The sequence below is a fragment of the Falco cherrug genome, chromosome 3, assembly GCF_023634085.1.
Source record: "Falco cherrug isolate bFalChe1 chromosome 3, bFalChe1.pri, whole genome shotgun sequence".
Taxonomy (NCBI): Eukaryota; Metazoa; Chordata; class Aves; order Falconiformes; family Falconidae; genus Falco; species Falco cherrug.
In genome coordinates, this window is record NC_073699.1 from 59,319,097 (window position 1) to 59,337,793 (window position 18,697).

Consider the following 18,697-nt stretch of genomic DNA (forward strand, 5'->3'; position numbering starts at 1 on the left):
CATGCATGTGCATATATTTGTATAAAGGTGTTACTGGGACACAGAGGGAATTACAGTTAATAGCACCAGATGTCCTACGGCTTTGTGTCAAAGACAAAAACCCTGCAGCTCGGTTACTCGTGCAACCTGCTTGCTATGGGCTAAAAAAAAATTTCTGCTTATGAGAAAAATAATACACGTTATTTCACTGCTCATTCTAGCACCAGCCCTATAATTACTGCATTCTCAACTATCTTCCACATTCCCCTTGAGCTGTGAATTACAAGCTTTCAGCGTATTGGATACTAGTTCTGTGGCATGATTAGATTACCATTTCCACAGGTTGCCAAAGCAGAAGAATAGCTCATCTAAGTATGAATAGATTCATTTAATTGAAGAGAATTTTCTTTACCTTTCAGACTAATCATCTGTGTCTAGCACAGGGTAAAAAAGAACAGAAATTCTTTGCAAGTTAGCTTCTCTTAGAAAATAAAATGAAACCCCTAGATTTTCTATCCCAGCATTTGAAGTTATGCAGATTTGGGGGTTTTGTCTGGATGCTCAGCAGAGAGCTGTAGTTTGCACAATGCAGATACAGACCTGTTTTGTGTTGTAAACCGAACGCGCCAGTCACTAAGGAGGCCAGAGCATAATGGAAAGTAGCCATTTTGTGTTCATTTAGTACACAGGCTTGGAGAAAAGAAAGACACATATCCATGTCATTTTTTATGTACTATTGAATAGAATATAAAGATTATAAATATTTTATTAGCCATTTATAGGTTAAAAAGGTAATTTGCATGGACTAAATATTTCCTTTTGGAATTCACGAAAACATAACAGGTTTGAATTTGGAATAAGAAGCAGCATTTGAGGATATTTGTTTTTTGCAGGATGTTTATTGTGTGACCATTTAAATGTGTATGTTCAGAAATAGTCAGATCACCAGTATGCCAGCGGCACCCGTTCCAGTGCTACCAAGCAGCTGTAACCCCAGCCTAATGGGCAGCACCTATCAGATTTACAGCTTTCTTGCGCTTCCAGAACTGCAGGCAAAGCAGGCAGGTGAGTCCACTCTACTGTCTGTTCAAGTATACAGGTAATAGATCACACGCAACCTGCTTGTCTTTTTGATGTGGAAGCTGATATATGGCATGTGGCAATGCGGGTCAGAAGCAGCCTCAGTGGCTCACTGGCTCCACTTGCCCGCCATTGATGGGACACTGGTTTTGCTCAAACGCATTCAAATCCTTGCCCTACACAATGGCATAAAGCAGACAGCCCACAGGTTGCCTTCCCAGCCGTTTGCATACAAAAGGGTTTTGTTGGATGCAAAGACTGACCCATGCAGAACACCAGAGAAGTTGGTGAAAACTCATAGGTTCTTCCAACGGTGAGCAGCCTTTGGGCCCATCCCTTACGTTTGTAAATGAAATTCCAGCCACACATTTTCAGCCTGCTTGGCACTCTTATCACCCATGTTTTAACTCCGGTTTATGATTCTATTATTTTAATATGGTCTCCAGACCATCTGCAAGCCACCTACAGGGCCTGGCAGCTCACACAGTTTGGGAAACATTGCCTTGTGATACTCCTTTGTAGTAATTACATTTAGAGCTTGTTAAAAAGCCAAATCTAAACAACTTTGGAGATGTTCAAGGAGAACCATAGATTTCTTCTTGACATGCATCATTATGTAGAAAAAGAACATTCCGTGAAACACAAGGATATTTATTATTCAACAGATTACGCTCCATTACAGCTTAAGCTAGTCTGGAAAGAAAAGGACAGCATTATTTAATTAATGATGGTTTGCAAATTACATCCAGGGAGAGAATAGCTGCCTTTTCAGTTTTTGTTAGCCCTCATGTGGCCGTGTGAGCACTGCTCACAGAAATACTACTCCCTTCTCCCTCACTGACACACAGACACACACATAGTTCTCCTGACTTTGTCCTGACTGTTCCTGAATGGTTTTCCATTCAAGAAAGCATCTAGGCAAACAAGAACATGCTGCCTGTACGAAAAAGAAGCCCTTTACCTCAGGGTGTCCATCTCTCTCTCTCTCTAAGACAAACACTCCCTGTGTTTTCTGCCGTGGCCTCTCTCCAATCCTTCCACCCCCTCCTCAGCCCTGCCTCACATTGCAGCCTTTCAGATGCTCTTCCTGAGTCTCGCTGTTTCCTGCAAGCCGGTGTGATTACAGTCAAATTCCTCCTTCCTTACAGACTCTCAGGACAGTAGTTTTTCTGCCTGGTAGTTCAATGCATCCTTCTATCACTAGCTTCTTGTGCACGTGCTGTTCTGCTTTCTATAACAATGCAGCAAATGTCACACTCTTTGTCCAGAAGGATAAAATCCCCATGTAAGCGCCTACTCAGCGCATAACGTATGCACAAAATGCCTGAAGTTTTCCAGCATGCTGGTTATGCCGTGATGTGGTACTGTTTTTCTGGAAATCCCAGTTACAACCTGACTCTTGTATGCTGGGTAATTTCAACCTGTATAATTTCAGTACCTTGCTGTGAAAGGAAATCTGAAACAAATGCAAAGCACACTCACAATCCACTCAGCAAATATTGCCAGAAAACAAAAAGAGGAAAAATCTGGAAAAGCCTGTACCAATGGCTATAAATGCCTAGAAAACACATGCACTCTGGGCAAGTAATTTATCCCACTCTCCTTACAACAGCTATATTTGGATGGGATGAACTGCCTTTTGGCAGTGTCTGCCCCCCTCCCTGTACTGAATGGCAGGCCCAGATGTCTAATTTTGGATGGCCAATTAGGCAAGAGGAATCCCAATGCTAAACAACTCCAGCACATTGCTGCACACAGTTGCACCTATTTGTATTTAGTCCCTTTTCTCCATTTTTGTCAAGCTCTGAGATGAAAATCTGAACACAAAGAGATACTATTCTAGCCTCAGAGTTTATCTGTCTCGGATACAGTGGTTGTAAACGTGCAGAAGGGCTCCACTTTGCTGTTTGTCTAGCGCTGTGCAATGGAAATCGGCAGTTTGTAGACAGCTCTTTCAAAGATCAGAGAGAAGAAATGCTCCTTTCTTTCCTCTCTGATTTCCTCCGAGTTAACAACAGATATTGACCTTATGGATTCACTGTAGCACATTGTGAATTATGTATGAAATGCAATTTCCCTGTCTGCTGTGAACAAGTTTTGGCTGTGCTGTTTGCAGTTGACCTGTTGTCAGAGGGCTCACAGTATTCTCAGAGACATAGCTAAGGCAACCCAACTCAACAAAAATAAACTGTTCATTTTCAATTAAGAAAAATATTTTTTAATTTCTGAAAATCCTCCCAGCAAGCAGCTTGTCATAACTCCTCCTAACACAGTTTAAAACCTTTTAAAAGTACATGTTTTATTCTCCCAAGGGTTCAACATGCGCTTAAGGGTAAACTGCAATGTTAAGTAAATAGAATAGAATAGAATAGAATCCTACAATGATCATCTAGTCCAACTGTCTGACCACTTCATGGCTACCAAAAGTTAAAGCATATTATTAAGGGCATTGTCCAAATGCTTCTTAAACACTGACAGGGATAGGGCATCAACTACTTCCCTAGGAAGCCTGTTCAAAAAAAAACCCCACAAGCAAGGGAGATTCAAAAGTATGGGATGCCTCACTAGCACACCTAGAATCAAGAAATCAACAATGATTATAGCCTACCTATGCTTTTTTCCATCCAACGAAACTTACTTCAGTGAAGATCTCCCAGATTACATCAAATGAGTGATCTCAGATAATAGGTCCCATACAAAGAAAACCTAACTTTCAGATATAGCCTGGCTTATGCTAGTTCCCTGCTCAGTACATTTCTTGTGCCCTCCGATTCGGTCATCAGAGACCTTCTGTGAGTTTTATACGTGTGACTAGTCTTGGGGACTAAGGTGGAATTTGGGCTATCTTAATATGGCTCTAGAAGTTTTGCAGCCCACTAGCAAATCAGAAAGAATCAGCTGATTTTTCAGTGGGAAAACATATTTTTAGAATTCTACTCAGAACATTTCTCTGTAGTTGGGTTATTAAGAAGTTGGAACATGAGCACATTTCTATGGCATTATTCAATTTTCCTTCCTTTTGTTACATTCAGTTTTAAAGCTTCCAATCAGTGTTTTTCCCTCATCTTACTTTTATTGTCATCCTAGGAACAAAATGCCAACATAACAATGAAAAATAAATAAAGCACTTACTTATTAACGATATATAAAAGCCACAGAAGAGAACTGGATTACTGAAGTTATGAGGAAATTTCAACCAGGTGTTTTTTTCTCTCTCCTCTGTGCAAGCCCCATTAACAATGTACAGTGTGTGCATCAACAACGTACGCATGGTTCTGGATGTGTAGGGCAGGAGTTTAGCAGACCCCCCCCCCAGCAACATGGGAACAGCATCCAACTCCACTGCTATTTTTCTGAAGCTCCAAGATTTTTTTTGGGGGTACAAACTACATTCACACTTGAGCTAATAACATAAGTAGAGGCAGAGATGTAAGCAAGCTACCCTTAACTGATGACCACAAGAGTAAATCTGACAGACACTTAAGTACAGCAAGTAGATTTGTGTCAACAGTTCATGCTGCTGATGCAAGGGTTGTCCTGTAAGTTGCATCCAAAAGCAAGCAGAGTTGGCTTGGAATGTTTACTTCTAAAAATTATTCATAAAATGGCTTATTTTAGGTGCACCAAATCCTGGTTTCCTTATGGGCATGTATAATTTGCACTCATGGAAACTGTAGGAGCCCTCTTTTCTCCTGCTCTCAAGTAGTTAAAAGTTAAACTGTTTAGCTATTTGCATGCAATGAATTTGTTGTTCCCTCACTTAGACAGCTATGTCCTGTTATACATTACACATCCAAGGATTAGATATTGTATACACTTAATTGCTTTTGATCCTGTAGTGGAAATAAATTTTATAAGCCAGCCAAACTTCTAACCACGTATACATCTGCTGTCTCCCTGAAGCTTGCTGACAGTTAATTCCCTTCACATCTTCTGTAAGCTGCACAAGAGGTACTATTCCCAGTGCCCCTGCAAGGTTACAGCCTGCTCCCATCCCGCATGACTAAATCAAAGCATTCCAAAAAACCAAAGGGACAGTCAAGTCTCAGGAATTTCAAAGCAAACGTTTTCTGTATGTCTGGGTCTTCAAATCCTGCCAAATCATTTCTCCTAGTAATCACAAGTGTTTTGTTTAGCACACCAGCTCAGCTCCTGGCTTCTATTTCACTGACAGAGCAGAGACTTTGATTCTGGCTTGACGTACACCTGGATAAATCCACCAATGTTAACAGAACTGCACAGGTATAACTGAAAAGAAATAGAGATCCAGGTCTGGCTTTGTGCACACAGATATCGTGTAGTAAGTATGCACCATGATTTTTGTAGTAAAACTGCACAGCCTGTTCAAAAGCACACATCCGTAGGGAGTGACAGCCTCCCAGGGGATAGCTTGTCACTGTGGTAAGGCAGCAGGCAGCCCATGACAGATAACACACCTGTCTTAACTGAGGACAACTCCAATACAGATTTTTCAATCCACCAGGCAGCCTGTTCAGAGAATGCTAGAGCTCTAGGAAAATGGCAATTCCATATAGCATCACTTAAATCAACATTTAATTTAAGCATGGCAAAGCCACCGAAAAGTGTTGCCCTGTACGTAGAGTGATTGAATATGGGACTGTGCTATGCTGTAAGGCAGAGCTGCCAGCTTGTGCCACCCCACCAACTCAAGGCCATGCTGGCTGGAGCAGAAGGTCAGACCTGAAGCTGCAAGGGTTTAACAGTAAGGTTTGCCCAGCTATGCCTAAGGGTGAGCTGGGAGGGAGCTGTCAGCAATAAAGAAGAGTAAATGGACTTATCGTAGCCAGTCTCAGATGGTTCTGAATCAATCGCACACTCTCCTGGGCCACCTCCAGTATGGCACTACCTGTGAGGGGCATGGGACAGAGATGCATCATCACACAGCTCTCCTTCTAGGTGTGATAATATGGTCTCCTTTGGTAAGAGCTGTAGCTCTTGATGTGCCTGCTCTGGGTGGATTCCCAAGGCAATGTCTCTCTGACATCTCCCTGGTCTTCCCTGGAGAAGGAGCCATCCACCATTCCCCTGGCTCAGCCCATGTTAACAGCGGTCTTTTATTCTCTGCTGCTACTGCCCCAAACAGAGCCGTTCAGGTAAGACTCCCTTTTTGTTAATGGATGTAAATCTAACAATCTTCCATAAGAATGGATGCAAGTTTTTAATCTAAATATGGAGTCTGCACATGACAGGAGAGAGAAGCAGAAGAAAAGAAGAAAGGAAGGAAAGCAAGCAGGTCCAGATCCGACACTAGGCTCCAACTCACCACAAAACCTAAGGACAGGTATAATATTCCCAGTTTTTCTCGTATGAGAAAGAGAAGCTTGTCTTTCTTACACACTGCTCCCTCATACTCTATTTCTCTTTTCCTAACACTCTCAGAAACTTCTGTCTTCACTCAGTCATCCTTGCTCTAAGTTTCTTAAAATTGCAATTGGATAATGTCCCTGGCTCTGGGGAAACCCCTTGTCAGAAGGATTCCTGGGGATATCGCCCCTATCTGATGAAACAGGGAGTAGCTAAATTGCCAAAGGACTGACTAAAGATATGGTTCTGTCTTTGTATTAGAAATCCCCTTTTACCAGCAACTTTTTTTAAGGAACCCTATAACACAATACGTATGCTTGTACATTCATGCTCCTGTTTTTTATTTTCTGTCAAATAAGATGCTGATTTTCTGAATATTGTGATCTGTGTGTGTGTTTCATTGGGAATTTGGACCTTAGCCTGAGCACTTGCTACCTTGACCTTAAAGATCCCAAATGTGTGGGCACCATTTGAAATAATTTCCCCAAACCTATCTAAATTTTTCACTCTCTCTGTGTTTACATGTCACACTTAATCACATGCAAAAGCCCTGTGCATAACAACACACAGACAACCCTGCAGTAAATGTAAAGAGGGGATTGCTTAAACCCTTTAGGTTTCCAGTGTCTTCTCTCTCTGCCCTGAGCCATGTCCTGCAATCTTATTTGCTTTAAAGTAACCCTCAAAATACTTTTCAGGAACTTGGTTAATCTGGTATTATGCTTCTAATATTTCAGGGAAGACCATGAATGACATTTAGCTAACAGGCAGTGTGTAGCTATGGACATAATTGCTTCTGAGGTAAAAACCTTGAGCTGAATGTGCATATGGTTTACATTTGTTTTTTAAAAGAAGTCCCTCATAAAGCATGTTGCCTATCCCACAAGGCATAATAGTCTGCAGAAATGGTGGAGATGAAGTCTTCCCATTAATAATTAAATTTCTGTTGCTATCACAGTGGTGAGCATTAGGCAATTACCTTTTGTCTTTGGAGCTATTTGTTCAGATAGCTTTGTAAATAAATCCCTGCCTTCACGGGTCTGATCCATTAAAAAAAAAAAAAAGAAAACCAGCAAGCTACCTCTTGTTCCAGAAGACGCCAAGGACTTCTGCAAAAGTCATGGCTTCTGCCCCAACCACTATATGCATTTTGTTCACAGTCTTTGATGTATTTATCAATAAGCAATAAGCAGAAAGAAATGCCCACCACTTTTACTCATTTTATAGCTCATAAGAGAATATTTTTGAGAAACTATGTAAACCCTGAGTCAGCGCAAGGAGTTGTTAAGGCCACTGCTGTCAAATACATGAAGCGCTTGGAATTGCTTCTGTGCTTGACAAGTGTGGTGTGTGTGTGTCTCAGCCAGGGCACACGTACTGACAACACAATCTTTCCAACAACAACCTGCACAGCTCAGTGTTGCAACCTCATGCATGAGGGACTCGGGACTCGGACAGAAGAGGCAGAACTCAGGCACAGCTATTTTTGGGATATTCTTCCTACTGCCACCAAAGGGGATACAATGGATGGGACTTGTGAATACTGCTGTCCAGGTGTCCTCAACAAATCAGTAGGCTATTGGCCTGCTGATGCTGCCTCTTCCTTCAGTGGCAGCATCCCTAGCAAGCCACTGGCAAGCTGGGGCTCACCAGCTTCCATGTAGATGCTTGGAGCATACACGGTTTAGACTCCCACCCTGTCTCAGCACCCTCCCTCCACCTCTATGCCAAAATCCAACTACGAGAACTTGCAGTTTAAGGTGTGCTGCTTTTTTGCCATAGATTTTCAGACATCAGCAACATGTTGGAGGTACTGCCACTTTTTCCTTTCATTTTTGCTTGCTCTCAAGCACACATTTTTGTGGTAAGGAAGAACGAGGATGTTTCTGTATTTTGGAATGTAGAAGGCTATGATTGTGCCAGTGAAGCTATATTAAGAAGAAGCCTGAGCTAAAGTGTTTATAACCAATAATGAATTTAGCCACTCCTTTTTCTATTCACAAAGCTTGCAAAAAGTTTTTTTGATATTTTTTGTTATGCAGCAGCATTCTATAACACCTCTTATGGATCTAGGTCAGGTTTTAGCACTTGTTTATGAACAGCTCACTTCAACTGTACCTCGGCATATTCAATGTTTATGCTGTATGGCTGAGCAACTTTCATCACAACTCACCATTACTGCTCTTTGTTAATGGAAACTTTTGTAAAGGGTAGAGAGATTAACAACTTCAAAATACCTGCAAAAACATTCTCAGTATCTGAGAAATGAAAACTGCTCTTTGAACTTTCCATGAAAAATACCTGGAAAGAGTGAAAAATGCTGTTTAAAGAGACTTTGCGTTACTTTTCAGATAAAATGTATATAGGGGAGCTGGGGTTAAAAGTCCCTATCCCCAGGTCAGAAATAAATAAATGGAACACTGTAGTGTTTATTCCTAAACCGAACATTATACAGGATGGAATTCAACAGCAAAGTTAAATATAAAATAAATCCAACAAGATTATAGAAGGGCACTGTAACCCTGTCCCTGCAGTGACCCATGTAATAGCTCTATGGTGGTGCTTGTGATGACATGTCAGCAATCCCACATTAAATGTACTTTAAAGGCATATTAGCTTCTCCTCTTTGTGCTTCCAGAGGTGTTTCCTTCGATCCTTTATGAACACATTTCAGTGTCTTCTGTCCTCTTCCCCTTACCCCCACGTTATCTGCAAGCAGTGTTACGTTGCTCCCTCCTGACCTTCCTCCTCAGCTGATCGCTGCAGTGAGGAAAGTATTTCGAGATACCAGCTCATGTTTTTTCCCTCTTCTGTTTTTAGCAGAAATTCCCTCACAGCAGCTTGTTCAAAATAGCTGCCATGTGGAACCACTTTTGCAGACACATTTGCTTTAGTGCTGGCGAAGAGCTAACACTGACTTTGTGAGACACGGAGGTAAAAGAGGCAGATGTAGCCCTGGAGCAGCAATGGCAGGAGCAGTGATGGGTAAGGGCGCAAGGAGCAGGTCTCTGTACTGGGTAAATACTGTTTGGGCTGAGTGGAATCAAATTCTCTGGATGAACTGGAGGATGGGTAGGTATGCGGGGGATATTTAATATCATATTTTACACTTGTGAAGTTACATGTTAGATAGCATTTGATATAGGCCCTTGTCACTTGATTTCAATTAGCTCTTCCAGAAAATTAGCCCTAAAATTGTATGCTTGGGAGAGCTTAAAACACTATAGTTGCCCCACAGATGATGTGGGTAGGCGGAGGGAGCTCATCTGAATGAAAAAACCACAAACTTCTTACTCTGAGGCCACAATTACCACCTCCAAGTTTGAAGGCTGGTGATGGCAAGGACAATTTTTCCATGAGAAACAGCGTAGATGATGCCTGCTTTCCCCCTGGATAACTTCTTTCTCACTTCAGCCTCTCCTCTCTCCATATCTTCATCCCCCTTTTGCCAAATGCCCTGTTGCTTCACCTCTTCTCGGTATCTCCGTGTCCCTTGCTCCAGGCCCCTGGTGCCACCAGCTCAGCAGGGCCAGGCAGGGCGAGTGGCACCCCCGCCCCCACCCTCACCCTTCAGGGCTGCCGGGGCTGGAGCAGCTGGCTTTGCCAGTGGGGATGCAAGCCCCAATTGTGCTTTCATAGCCCACCACTGATTTTGACAAATCCCAGCAGAATGTAAGCAATCCTGAGATCTTTTCCTTATTAATTTGGCTGGAATTGATCAGTGAGTTAAAAAGTTATTCAAGGGGGCATGGGTTATTGGCCTCTGCTGGCCTGCAGGCAGTGGGAGAATCAAGGTTTAGAAAACCAGGTTAAAATCAGCTATTCCTTTTTTTTTTTTTAAAAAAAAAAAGGTAGAATTTTATTCAGAAGTAGCTGATTCATAATTATGCTGTAAGGTGTCAACAATGGGAAGTCTGAAACACCTGTAGCACACTGTCATCAACGCTGCTTGTGACAGAAGCACTGTGACACGGGCAGCTGCGGAAGAACCTGATCCTTAATGAACCGTCATCTCTGAACTCCTGAGCTGCCTTTGCTTGTGCATTGTCAGAAACTCATTTCCTATTCAAGTAGTAAGTTTTGTAACGGCAGTCAGGACACACACTTCTTCATCCATGAGGATACAAAGATGTATTCCCGCTTCTGGTGTAAAATTCCGTGTTAGGAGGAATTGCATCTGTCACCTGAGGTTCACATCTTAATGAACATTAGCAAATATCACCATTTGCTGCCATTTGGATCTTGCAGTGAAATGGCTGATTAGACTTGTTGGATGCAGGAGCTTTATTAAAATCCGTAAGTTCAGGCTATGTGCAAATAAATACAAGGTATATTCCACTGGCATGTATAGCTGTTTTCTCTGTGTATATACTTTTCATCTATAGAAAACTTTTCAACACCTGTTTTTGCTTTTCTTCCTGAAAAATGATGCAAAGTTATTCCCTATGCCTCTTACACTATTCTTTTTCACTGTGTGCTGACACATATGGTGGAAAAATGTTCACGGCCTTGTAGAAAGCAGTAAAAAAAATTACTGAGATTTCCTAGTAGTCCCATTTGTAGCAAGTATTGACAAATCTTGACATTTTATCATAAGATATTTTGTTAAAATACCTTTCTCAAAGCTCTGGTCCTCGAATTAGGTTAATATTCCTGTAATAAATCAATTGAACTGAAATGGTTTGAAAATCAGAATATAAGTAGAAATAAATTCTTTTTTTACATCTCATTATTATTAGGTACTCATCATACTTCCAGGTTTGGGTTTGATGCTGCATACAAATGACAGTGAATGGTCTGGGATATTTTAGACCTCATAACTCATGAACAACAAGTTAAAATGTACCCTCCCAGAAATCATATATGGTGATCTCAAATTTTCTGGGAGTTTCTTATGGGCAGGGAGAATAGAACTTACACAAATCCTCCTTTATATCTTTTTTTCCCCCTTAATATTTTAAAATCTGAACCTTTCAAACCACACCTCTGCTCTAAGCTAGCAAAGTCAACCAGAAAAATTTACAGGAAAAAAAAATATTCCAATATTTAATTTTACTCATTCAAAAAAGAGAAGATGTGGCATTTTATGATCTTACACTGTGGTAATACTTGGAATTTTGTATTTGGTATCACAGAAGTAAAATACATAAAAGTAAGGTTAAATGAGAAATGAACAGCCTCGTAGTCCTGGACAATTCACTAAATACTTTTTTAGAAAAGGAAAGCTTTCAAGGCCTCACACTATTAAGCAGGGGCCTGTACCACCCTGGTATTACAACCTCTTTTTTTAGGACCAGACAGCATAAACACAGACTGATATTACTTTTGGTACACTCTGCCTAGCACAGTTTGTGTGGGAGTTTTCTGAAAGCTTGCCCCAATAAATGATTTACTGGGACAGTAGAAAGATCAGGAAAGCGCTGAGCTGGCCTCTTAAGACAAATTACTTTCTTCACTCCCTCCTTGAAATCCTTTAAAAATTTCTTGTAATGATTAATTTTCCAGAATTCTAAAATCTGTTGAAGATCAGGACCATGACCACCACATATCTCTCCTGGGATAAAGGCATGGCCTGGTCTTGGATTGAATCCCATCTGGTGAATTCACGCGTTTGCTTTGGGTATCCATTTGCTTTACTTGTTACCTGAATTTTCCTACAGAACCATTAGGGTTTTGATGCTTTATAATGCTGCACATTTCACTACCAAACAAAACACAAGAGAGTGTTTTGCCCTCCTTTTTTATATTAATTTTGTCAAAATAATTTGTTTCAGTCTTAGTAAAGACAAAACCAGACTCGCAGGGAGGAAGGAAGAGGCAAGTGGGAAGATACCAATAAAGGCAGAGAAGACAGATAACGGAGATGGAACGAAATGACTCCATGTACTCAGGGGGCTCCCCTGCCTTTCCACATACTGGTACCTTGCTGGGACCCCTGAGGAGTTTCACAATCCACATAATAAAGAACCAGTGGTAGGAATCACATGGAGAAGAACAATTAAGGACAACAAGAAAAAAAATTACAGGCGTAATTGTGCCTTGTTAGAAGTACTTTATGATAATAAACAATGATATGTATTTCTGATGATAATGATTCTGCATTTCACTCTCTCCACTTATTCTAATTTCCCTCTACATCACCACTGCTGTCTCATACAGGATATTTGTGCGAAAGATGAGTTAGAAAATTAGATTCCATTACAAAAGCATCAGGTATAACAAGCAAAGCTATGGAAAATAAACTCTCTTCCTTTACTGCTTCTGCACCTGTCATTTCCAGTGGTTTCCACCACCCACCCATACATGTTAAACATTTTACAAGCATCACTAACTCTCATATTCTCTTCATTTTACTGAAGGAGAAACTGAGGCATAGAATAACTTGCCTACAAATAAGGACCTACCAAGCAGCTGGGCTAGGCACCAGGCCAGTCTGCAGTTGCATGCTTTAACTGTTTCTGATGCTTCTATGTAGAATATTATTAATTACTGGCAATTTGTAGTAGGCAAACCCATATGAAGGCCTTATTAGCTGTGTGTGAACACAGGGAGAAGAGCTTCTGCTCCCCAGAGGAGCTCACGAAAGGCTCACAGCTTTAATAGCCCATAGAAGCTCACATTGGGAAAAAAGATCTTTCAAAACATTGCTCCCATAGTAATTTTAATTATGACAGATCATTAGTCAGCAAACCCATGCTCAGGGACTCCTTATTGAGCAAGTAAAACCTTGTATCCACAGCTGCAGCTGTGACTGCAAGCTGGAGTGCATCACAGTGCTAACAAAAGCAATTACAGAAATATTAAGACCTTTAGCAAACCCAGGCAGGACAGTTAATTCACCTATCACTAGTGATCTGATTGACTTACAACACCAGGGAGGAGAAGAGCTGCTAGGGATGCAGACACTCACTGCCTGTGGGGCAGCAAAGGGTCAGGTGTTTGCCCCCTTTTTAGCAGTAATTTGGTACCCAAGGGCTGTGTGTGCCTTTGAAGTGCAATGCAGTTATTTTCAAAGACTCCCATCAACCAGCCCATCGTGTAACTTCAGAAGAAATGACACTGTAATAGCAGACATAATATTCTTCTTGCAGAGTCTGCAGTTCTCCGACACGTCTGCTTGACTCTCCTTTCATAGCGGACAAACCTCCCGGCAGGAACCAGTTAACAGGGACAGCAAGGAGCAGCACCAACACACAGCAGCTCTGGAGGAAGGCAGTCATGTATTTAAAAAGGAAAAACCACCACCAAGAAGCCCACAAAAAAGCCACACTATTTATTTTTCTGGGAGGTGAGTGGGAAGGCTTTCAAAGCATGGCTTTTTTTCTGTTTTGGCACAAAAAGTACTTTTCCAAATTGAAATCTTCCATTAGGCTGGCTTGGAAAACGGCATGTGGTTTACAACCATGGCTTGTTCTTTTCAGCTTTGCCTCCTCTTCCAGGTTAAAGTCAGCAGCTGGGAGTGTCTCTGGGAGGAGAGTGTAAGAACCACAGCATCCCCAGCGTGTTTCCACTGGCTGGCTTTGGGATCTGCAGGTAGTAAACACAAGCGCTCTCCCTAAAAGGACCTTGCTTGGCAGGATACTGAGGGAAAAAAATGAGACTATTGCTGAGGTGGGGAGCAAAAAGAAGTTGTTATTTGCTGGCACAGGGAAAAGGAGCAAAGGATGCTGAAAGGGTACTGGGCAGCTGCTTTTCCGGCTGCTCTGGGAGCCAAGGGAAGAGCCTTTGATCTGCTGAGCAGGCCTGGGCTTGCCGCCAGGACCTATATCCTTTCTCCAGCAGTGACAGCAGGCTTCCTCGCTAGATCCTCTCCGATTGCAGAGTCAAAAACAAGTGACGTAACTCGTATAGGGACCTCACTGAAATGTTTCTATTATCACCAGCTCTGCAGAAAACATATGCTACAGATGCCTCAATCTGAAATTATCTTCTCATTCAAGGCGGTGAAAAAAAACAACCCCAAAAACCCCATGAGGTCCTCTGGATAACATCTTGCAAAGCCTCATAAAAAACCCTGTAGTGTACTGGTGAATTAAACAGACCCATTGGTTCTACAGCTGAACTACCATGTCTGCACAGCACCTTGGCCAAGCAAGCCCTCCCCCAGATTTTAATGTGCTTTTACCAATTGTGACTGGGAGATTCGAATAGGAATATGGCTTCCAGACCTATACCTTAAATGGTGTCATCAAGGTAGTATTTACTAAAGAACGAGCTGTTATAAAATAATTGCCAACAATTCTTAGTGCAGAGTGATGTGAAAACCAGCCTTCTTGATTTATGGCAGTGCCCAAGAAAGGGGAATACGCAGACAGCTGTGTTCCTTAGCTCTCAGACCAAAACAGCCAGCATATACAGAATTTCCTCTGGCACCAGCATGCCTTTAGTGCTTATCAGCATGACACGCTACCACCATCACTGCAGGTAAATTCTGCTTGAATGCAATTCAGGCTTGCATCTTACCCCAGAACCAGCCAGGATTTGAAAGTCCCACCACACAAGCATTTGAAGCACACAAACATGCAACATTCTATTTCTAATGAAACTAAATCATACCTTTTTGCATGATATAACCAAAAATTCACTTCACCTTCTTTGCAGCTCAACAGCTTTTGCAACACTGCCTCCTGTTCCTTTTGAAGCTTACCGTCACTACTGAGATGCAACCTTGCAAGACGCTAGGAGTACTGGCTCAGGAGTTTGGACGGTCCCATAAAGTTAACTCAACCAAGCAGTTCTAGTCTCTCAATAATGCTTCCATATTGCTATCAGGTACTTGCTGCTTTGTATTAATGTTACTTGCATGGCAGTAGTGCTTCTTTCAGGTGGGGTCCCCTGCCAGATGCACTGGGTGGCTCTGCATTAGTTCTTTTTCCCAGGTCATAGTTTAACACTGTGGGATGCGATTGTTGTACCAGGTGCATTGTTTTCACCATGTCCAGCTTTGCTGAACACAGCTGAAGCCCTGATATTTGGGTCAGGTTCTGTCTCCAGCCATTATCATACTGACTTCAACTTGCTCTTGATGAAACCTTTAGTCCCTGGTGCTACTGGGGCACCAGTTTCAATCTGTGATGCTGCCTGCTGCTTTTCACAGGGACAGAACCTGCAAAGATTTTGTGCTCTTTTTTTCTCCCCCAGCTGCTAAGTTTTACTGAACCTATCAGGCATTGCTACACATGAGAAGATACTTTAAACACAAACTCATTAAGAAGTTGGGTGTATTGAGAAAAGAACAAACCACAGAATATGAGCAATGAGTTCTGAAATGATTGACTATATTTTGCATTCTAGCACACACAATCAAATTTTGTAGAGTTCTTTTTGAACCTATGCACCTGAAACCTGTTTTTTTCCCACTTGAGACACTGTCTCAGTTGTGTGCAATTACTTGAAAACAAGGCAACACACATCAGTGGAACTCTTAGCTGGCGTAAACCCATGCTGACAATTAGGCTTTCTATCAATTTTAAGAAGCTGTTGTGCTCACTGTAACACTGCAAGAGCAGCCAAACATCCATCTCGTTACAGCTGTCTTGGACAGTGGCTAAGGCAGGCTGCTCAAGACAAGAACAAAGTAATGTTCTCTCTCCCAGCCACTCTCCCAGCTCAAGTGACTTGTAGTTTAGCAATTTCCCTAGTCTGATGTGGTATCCTTTGCAATCCCTTAAAGGATTTTATTTCATTTATTTGTGTGGTTGCTTCTTGAACTCATATACTAACAACAAAACATCTAAATAGTTTTACACATTTCATAAAAATGGTGCATTTTCTTCCCTATCTGTGTGCAATTTCAGTTTTTTTGGCGCACTCATATCAATATACCACATGTGTGATTGCCTTGTTGCTTTTATCTACCCATAATTGTTTGCCTCACTGCTGATAACATTGACTGATGCAAAGACAGAGGTGTAAGCAGAAAGGAGACATTTGCAGATGTGGAAACACTTTAAAATAAAATGCCTGTCAAACAGAAAAGAACAGCACTGATTGGGAAAGAAATTATCTTTTCCATCTTCCTACTGCATGCTGCTAAAGATGCAAAGTTTCTTTAAAAGGACAACTTTGAAAAGGTAGTTGGTGCTTCAATTTTTAAGAGAACTGAATGATGACATTTTTTGCTACATAAATACTTGAAGCTTCATTCATAATTTGTCATCAATAATAAACACACATGTGTAGAAATATCACTCAGGTTTATAGTAACTTAAAACTAATATAACTAGAGATAATGCTGCAGAACAACAGGAAGCATACAGCAGCAAAGCCCTCTTTACTCACTGTCCACAGCTGCATATAGGATTAAGCTGTGACAAGTAAGCTGAAGGATTTGCCAAAATTATCATATGGCAACATGTTAATAAGCTGGAATTTGGCCCAAAGAGATGACACAAAAACTGTTTTGCTGTGACAGATTTTGCCTGCCATTGGCTTTTTGAAACTGAAGGCCCATGATGACTTGTTACTCACCTTCTTGATGCGGTGTCAGCAAGAACTACTGGGACCTTCTTTCTGGAATTCAGTGCTAAACAGCCCAAATTTGGAGATCAGGAGGGAGATCTAATGCCAATAATTCTTCAGCTAGTAGCTCTTCTTCTTATCCTGTATCTCATGCCTGTGACTCTGGGATAAATCACTTAAAGGGCATCACATACGTACAGAGCACTCTAAATTGGTACCAGCCAGACCTTACTTAGCATAGCAGGCTTCTGGAACATAGAGGTGGGACTCAGCCTGCTGGAAAACCAGCTCAAGCTATATGCTTTTGCAATCCTGTGGTAATAAAAACCATCAGCCTATCTCCTAAGCCTCTTCTTCAGACTGCTGACAGTTCTGTGTCTAGTATGTAACTGGCATCAAACAAAGGGAGGTAAAACACTCAGTAAACCAGATGTATGGCAGTTATCATAGTTTCCACTTAATTTTTGCTCAAATTTAATAATTGCCAATCTGAAATGGGAACAGCTGACTGGCTGTAACATATAAAAAGTATGTTCATATTTATATATGTCCCTAGTTTCCTTCCCCACATGTACACGTTTGAAAAGCCTCGTGTTTTGCAGCCTTCACCCAAACATCTGCAATCACTTATGGAATAAAACAGTCTGCCATCTCAGCCTAGGCTTTTCAATGCACACTACAACTGATGTCGTTTTGGTATTTCGAATTTTCAAAAGAAACAAATAGGTTTCCAGGCAAACCACATCACAGAACATGCCATGGTTATCAGTTCAAAGAGCCTCACTGGCTCAGCAGCTAGTGCTGTGTTTCATCTAGTCTTCCTGACTGAGGTCAGGCAGGGAAATCTAGTGCAGGAATACACATCTGCGTATATACAAATAGCTTCAGTCTTCAGTTGTTCTCTCCCACTGCCCCCTGAAATAATCCTCTGCAAAGCACAAGAACTATCAAGTACAGGCTTGGCCAGGGGTAGACTTCAATATGAATCATGCTATGTTCTAGAGTGTGGGTGTTTTGCATGTCATTTTAGGGATGAAGGAAAATTGACTGAAACAGAGATTGTAACTGCACTATCCCATACATTACTGTGAAAAGGTCCCTCAAACTTTTTTACAAAACTGTATTCTGCTTACATTTTGTCTTTCCTCTAGCCCACACCAAAGCTAGGGTGAGAAATAAGCTCCCTAATGATCCCAGAGAGTGGAAGTAAGACCGGATTCAGGATGGAATGCTTAGACCTTCACTTCCCCAATTTGGCAAAAGAAGCTAGACATATTTTGGGTTCCCAAAAAGACCCAGCATGGATCCAGGCTTCAGTGAGTAACAGATTAGACTGGACACAGTAGAGGCAAAGCAGAACTGCCTCTGGGGCTGCTCCTGGCTAACCTGAACATGGTTTCAGTTAGTAGCCTCAGGCAAATCCTGGGCTGATGCCCACGCAACTTTTTTTAAGCAAATTCATCTGCATAAATGAAACTAAGGTGTTGTCGAAAGGGAGATGAGAACATGCTAACAGCTCAGCATCGGTAGGTATTGAGTGAACACTTTGCTGACTAATCCTGGTGGGCTGCCAGTGATAAAATTACATCAGGCTCCAGTAAAAGTTCTAAACAAATATCCTTTACTAAAATTAGAGGAATAAACTGTTCAGAGGACTCAAAGGACTGTTGAGTTTTTTATTACGTAAAGCCTTTGGAGTAAGATGTTACACTAACTTGGTAAATGGGTTTGAACATAGCTGAGACAGGGAAAATATGGTGTAGCAGACACTGTATTTCAGATGAGGTGGAAGGGCTACGGTTTCACAAGATCACAAACATCAAATGAAGTGTCTCAATACCTTGGTGTAAAA

General features: G+C 41.6%; 1 protein-coding gene and 1 long non-coding RNA gene across 3 annotated transcripts in view; one reads left to right on the plus strand and one right to left on the minus strand.

Annotated features, from left to right (window-relative positions):
- DLGAP1 (DLG associated protein 1) overlaps positions 1–18,697 on the minus strand; it is a 429,900-nt gene that overhangs the window by 45,080 nt on the left and 366,123 nt on the right. The window lies entirely within an intron of this gene.
- On the plus strand, positions 13,517–15,445 carry LOC114015650 (uncharacterized). Its single transcript, XR_003559684.2, has 3 exons — positions 13,517–13,672; positions 13,824–13,917; positions 14,986–15,445. It is a non-coding gene; the product is annotated as an uncharacterized LOC114015650 (long non-coding RNA).